At 46.0% G+C, this 6404-nt stretch overlaps 1 long non-coding RNA gene across 1 annotated transcript; it reads left to right on the forward strand.

Moving 5' to 3' along the window:
• The first annotated feature begins 552 nt into the window (after positions 1-552).
• On the forward strand, positions 553-5035 carry LOC119274895. The gene is made up of 3 exons (XR_005135373.1): positions 553-1796; positions 4101-4255; positions 4365-5035. It is a non-coding gene; the product is annotated as an uncharacterized LOC119274895 (long non-coding RNA).
• The last annotated feature ends 1369 nt before the right edge of the window (positions 5036-6404 follow it).

The raw sequence follows: 6404 nt of genomic DNA on the forward strand, positions 1-6404 counted from the left end.
AATGAAGGCATCCACGTCGCCCTATGAAATAGTGCGAGCGAGCGAGCGCTGCGTGTAGCGAGGCGAGCAAGCGAGAGCAGCGGGCAGCGAGCAGAATAGGAGAAGTCAGGGAGAAAAAAAAGGAAAAAACCTAGCCCAGATCCCACGCCCCTCACTCCTTCCTCCTCCCTCCCTCATCCGCCGCCATGCTCCCTCCCACCTCCTCCCAAGGAGCCCCGCCGCCCATCGGCGACCTCCCAGCCCTGTTCTCCGCCTCGTCGCCTGTCCACCTTGAGCTCGAGCCGAGAAGCGGCCCGTGTCGCGTGGTGTCCCAGATGCGCGAGCCGAGGAGCGGCATGTGTCATGTGGTGGCCCAGATGCGGCCGCCCCATGCTCAGGCGCGGTGCTGGTGAACACGAGCAGCAGCGGCCGCAGCAGGAAGCGGTGGTCCGTGCCGTCGCCGTCGCCGTCATCATCGTCCTCAGGCAGAAGGTCAAGCCAAGATGTGGTAACCCTCTCATCCCCTTCCCCCGTTCTCAATCTTTTGATTTAATCCCCAAAAATCTCATCTTTGTTTGTTCTATGCCTACAAGGTGTTCGATAAAAGCAAAATGGCGGATATATCACTTCTCTCCTCGCCGGTCAGAAGGAGCAGCAAGACGGGAGCTGAGGAGAGCCGGAGTCGGGGACAAGAAGCAGTGGGGACCGGGCTCCCGCAAGGAGTGGGGCTGCAGGGAGAGGAAGGAAGCCATTGACAGAAGAAAAGAAGATGTCAGCTCTGGTGCATCATGGAGAACACAGCTGCTCGCCCTCCTCCGCCTCTTCTTCCCTAACCATGGATTCGTTGTACGTCTCATGTTCTCTATCCAACGTCTACTAAGCTGCTACCTTGAACTTGTGAAAAAGTATACATAGAAAGTGTAGTAGTAACTAGAATATCTGTCATTAGCTTGTCAAGCTTACACAAGATAAACTGTATGCTTGAATTGAGGTTCAGAAAATTCAGGCTTGGGTGAATTTGGCATGGGTAATTGATATACGTGATTGGTTCGTTTATGTTGCAAACATTGCCAGTTTAGGAAATGTATGAAAAAAATCAGGCTGTGTAAAAAATGAGTTAATTCTTGACAGTATTTTTTGCAAGGTTATGTGCATATCCTGTTCGCAAAAATGCTGAATTATAGGTACAGTAATATGTGTCGTCATGAGTGCTGAATGTACCACATTATTTTTCTGTCAAATAAGTGATGGTGCAAGCGTAGACAGTCATGAAGATTTTAATCTACAAATGGGACTGACTACCTGGGCTTAATGTCATTGATCTGCAGAGTGCAGATTGGGGCTGCTGCACTAGGCAGAGCACCATGCCCTGATAGGATTTCAGCACCGAAAAAACAATCAGGCAATTCAGGGTTTTCTGAACCTGCGATGCTCTGTGAACCCGCGATGCTCTGTTTTTATGTACCAAGTAATTGTGAACAAGCACTTTTATGTTAATTAAGGGTTAGAAATTGTGCTTTTTGGTAACGACAGCAGTGGATGCAGTTATTGCAGTAGTGGGTCGGTATGAGCAGCTATCTCCTACTTCCCTTGCTTTGATCTTGTCTGGTGGGCCATTCTATGCACAGAAGTTTGTGCTTCACGGACGGCGAGGGTCGGAGCCGTGGCTCGACATTTTGCTGCCGGCCTGCTTGTGGCGGAGCATGGCGGGAGTCGGGGCGGCGTTCTGCTCTACAGGAGAAGCACGGGCTGGCAGTTGCAGCTGAGCTTCTATGTAACATAGCTCCGATGAATCCTGCCGCATCTGGCCTCTGCAGGTACCCGGCCCACACCTCTTCACCCCCCCTCCTCTGATTTGCTTTCTCCCCTCTCCAACAGAATATCTCATCCCTGTTTGTGTAGATTCGTTTTTGTATCTACCTATAAGGCATTCAATGAAACCCAAGCTGCTGCAGTGGCAGATTACACTCCGATTGCATGCTGAGCCTTGTTGATTGCTTCTCTTTTGGCCCCTTTTCATTTGCTTGCTCTATGATTCGTTGTTGTAAAAGAATTGCACTTGTTTTTGTGTTGGCCTCTCCTGTTCTTTTTTTGTTGGCTTGACGTACGCACTGGGAGCCTCCTACGTGAGGGATTCAGCATGCCTCTATTTGAGAGAATAATATGGAGGCGAATTTTCAGGTATGCTCTATCGTTTGGAGCAATGCCAGTTTGGTTTGGTTCGCATTTTCCTTATAGGTTGATGTTGTATGTAAGACTGTAAGTACCAGCCAGAACTGCCATTATATATTTGTTAAGCTAGGAGGCTGCACCAGTCTTAAATTTAAATAGGCTTGCTGTCACTTTATTTTGGTCAACGTTTTTGGTCCTGAACATGTTGTGTTTTGATTTATGAGGACTAAAACACATAGTTTTCCCTCAGACTTGTGGTCCATGAGAGTGGTTAGGTATTAACATTTGGATAAATTATGGGCATGGTTAGTTCGGGTGATATATATTGATTAAAGCATACTGCTGCTTCCATAAACAACAACCTGTTGAAAGTATTGTTGGGTCAGATTTAAGCTTCCAGCTATTGTGATTTTATCATATACAACACTTTCAGATCAGTAAATACAATAGCCTCCCTTTTCTGTTAAATAATCAGGATTGTTCTCATACCATTTGCTCTCCACATTTTTAATCCCACAGAAAAGTGCATCCTTTTGTTTTTTATTTACTAAAAGTACATCGATTGTCAATGCAAAACCATGCCGTTGTTCTCAAGTTGAAGCTAATACTCGATGACCAATAATGTTATGAGAATAGTTCTGCAAAGATTTATGGCAGAACAAGCATTTAAAAAACAAGTGAACTTTGTTACTACTTTCGACACTGTAAACATGCATTGTAGTCATCTCAGTCCGGCTTGGCCACGTAGGCCCCTCGTTGTAAACCTAGCTTGGATATTTTGACCATTTCTTCCAATTAGTAGCCTTCTCTTCTGTGTGCAGAGAAGAAGGACGATGACAATGGAAACCTTTGGGTTTATAGAGGCTTGTACCTAATAGTATCAAAGTAATCGATCCTCTTATTTGCATTTTCACACAGAAGAAAATAAGTACACATTATGGTAATCATTGATTCCGAACCTTCCAGGTAACAAGCTGATGCGAATCCAACGAAACCTGCAGCTTACCCAACAAGAATCGATTTCTTTGTCATGCTTAGGTTTCAGTATTATTTACATGCTGTGTAAATACGACATTACTAAGAGGGGCCAGAGAGCGTGTTCTCTTACTCCATGAGCACCACTTGAACCGAAGTATTTTTACATCCTAAATTATGGGAAAAGGACAACACTGTAGATTGTCTTGAATGGCCCACTTTTTATTATATGGTGTGCTAGCTGCTCTTAATCAAACCATTCTTATATTTTAGCTAATTTCAACAGTCAACATTTAGATAATACATTGGATTCAACACAGTTTTAGCTGTTCACATCTTGATCCATGTTGAAGCAGATCAGTCAGGTATACAACACTTTTGTTGCGTTTTAATTGGTGTTGATTTTTGTATCTTGCAACCAAACAAGAGTCGTGGACTCCATGGACCATGTATGTATGAGGTGATTACATCTTCTGCATGCATTTTCAAGATACTAACAGAAAGGCACTAATTTTTTTCTTGTGTTCTTTATTTGTGCTACTTCATGGCATTTGTAGAATCCCAGTCCTGGTGTGTGCATTCACATAATTAGTGATCGAATAAATGTATATACTTAAGGAGCTAATGGTACAAATGTATATTGAACATATAAACCCCAGTGGGCAACCCGCTGTTCTGGAGGCCCTCCCGTGTGCAACGCTAGCTGGCCATTCTATAAACTGGATGCAGGGTTAGTTTACCTTTTAGACTCTGAGTTAGATTAGCCGCACCTGTGTATACGTTTGATAGATGAGCTGTGTCAGGTTGTAGGTACTGCTGAGCACAAAGCTATAGTTGGATATAATATTGGATTTACAATCATTTTATGCAAAAGAGTTCCAGTATATTTCAAATTTTGTTTCATAGAGAAGCTCCATCATTGGAACCAGTATATGTCTGCTGATAAAACCCTTTTGTATGATCATGGTTTTTAGGGATTGATATTCCAATCAATCTGCTGATGCGGTATTTGTGGGAGATGAAGAGTACCGACGGGTTCAAGCTAGGGGCCGTCTTTCTCGAGCTACATTCATGCTTCACAGCAGTTCACCTTCCCACAATTGCTCAGGCTGCACATCTGCTAGCTCATGTGAGTATGGATGCCTTGTATCTTGCAGTTCTTTCTAACGAGTATTAGTGCAGATTCCAAAATAGGACTAACTTCTGCTTGTTTTCTAATCTATTCATTCTACCTCAAGGTGAACCAATCTATCCCACGAGAGCCTTGTATTCTGCGTGTTGATCTAAATGTATTGGAAAAATGGTCTGGTTGCGGAACATTTGGTACACAATTTTTTATTCAAGATGGAACAAGTTTGTTATCGATATTCTTGTAAATGGTTTATATAGTTTGTTTTGTTATTAAGCAAACATATGGTTGTATGTTTTTCGGATTTCAGAGGAATATCGATACAAAATAGATAAGTCTTTCTCTTTTTCATTTCCTGATATACCATTTAACTTCACCAAATAGAACAAAGATGGCTACGAAGAAGAGCATGTATAATTGAAATACTTGTGTGATGTCTACACTGTTGGCCGCATGTATCCACTATTCATCTCAATCCAGTAGACACAGTTTTGTTATTATGTGCTGATATGCTCTGCAATTTAGTAACAATAATCTTGCGTAATGCAGACTAACATGGCCAGATGGTATACTACATTGGGTTTTCCCTGTCGGTTAAGATTTCCATGTGTTCCAATCTGCCTCTAAATATATTTATGTTCACTCTTTCAATACTTGCCTCGCTCTCGTCCCTTGCGCCATCGGCGCAACGGGTCATCTAGTAGGAGTAACCGAACAGTAACATGCTACACTTCTCTAATGCAAGCAATATAGAGAGGAATAGGCGATATCTGGTGATCAAGGGGGGGGGGGGCTTGCCTGGTTGCTCTGGCAAGAAGGAGGGGTCGTCAACTCCGTAGGCGAACTGGGCAGCAGCAGCGTCGGTCTCGTAGTCTGTCGGAGAGAAGAGGAGGAAGAAACAATTAATACAATGCAAACAGGTGGATAACGATGCATGACATAACAAGCAACGGTGCCAGGTGTGCCCTAACGCAGTAGGAGGTGATACCGGTGAAGGGGGGAAACATTCGGGAAAGTATCCCGGTGTTTCGCGTTTTCGGACAGATGAAATGGAGGGGGAAAGTTGCGTGTTTGCTATGCTAGGGATGTGTGGCAGTCGAACGGGCTACGTATCCGGATTCGTCTCGTCGTTCTGAGCAACTTTCACGTAGAAAGTTTTCCCATCTAAGCTACGGTTTATTTTATATTCAATATTAAAGTTTTAAATCATTTTCTAAATTATTATTATTAAATTAATTCGAAATCAGCATTACTGCATCAGCATGACATCAACAGTCAACAGAGGTGTTGACTGGGTCAAACTGACATGTGGGTCCCGCAGGTCATACTATGTTGATTCTAATTAGGATTTAACAAATCTAATTACTGTTTAATTAATTAACAATAGTTAATTAGGTTAACTAAATAGGATTAATTTAGTTAATTAATTAATTAAATTTTATTAGTATATTTTTTTAATCCTTTTTTTATATAAAACCGTTCTGGGAGGTGGGGCCCCATTGTCAATGGCCCAAAGGGGCCAAACGGGCGCTGCCAAACGGGTGCGGGCACCAGCCCGCTTGGTTGCTGGGACGTGAGGGGGCCCACTGGGCAGTGACCCAGACCCCTCGCCCAGTGGGAAGTCATGAGGCTAGAGGCCATAGCGGGCACGGGCGCAGCCCGATGTAGCACAGCGGCGCCCGACCGCTGACTCAGGCGCGGCCAACGGGAAGGGGAGGCACGGCGAACCGGGGTGCGCGCGCGCTGGCCTGTGGGCACTAGCCCAGGCCAGCCACGACGAGGCTCGTCGGCCGGAGCAGCAACGGGCAGTGGCAGCGGTGGAGCGGGTGGAGTACGACGGCCGCAAGAACGAGCGGAGGAGACGCGTTCGAGGCAGGCGCAGGTGGCTGCGATGGCCGATGAGGGGGTGGGTCTCAAGCGCCCGGCTGTGCGAGGTGTCGGCGGCCAAGGGCGCGGCCGAGGGCGGGGACCAGACTGACGAGCGGGAGGCACAGGGCAGCAGGGGGCTTCGGCAGCGGCCGTAGCCAGTGACGGCGAGCGCTGGGACTGCCAGGAGGCGGGGGGAGGCGTCGGGCACGGTGTTCGGGGCGCGGCTCGGCGCGCGTATGGGGCGGAGTGCGCGTGCGTGCCGTGGACGACGCCGGTGACA

This window comes from Triticum dicoccoides, chromosome 3B (genome assembly GCF_002162155.2).
Source record: "Triticum dicoccoides isolate Atlit2015 ecotype Zavitan chromosome 3B, WEW_v2.0, whole genome shotgun sequence".
Lineage (NCBI taxonomy): Eukaryota > Viridiplantae > Streptophyta > Magnoliopsida > Poales > Poaceae > Triticum > Triticum dicoccoides.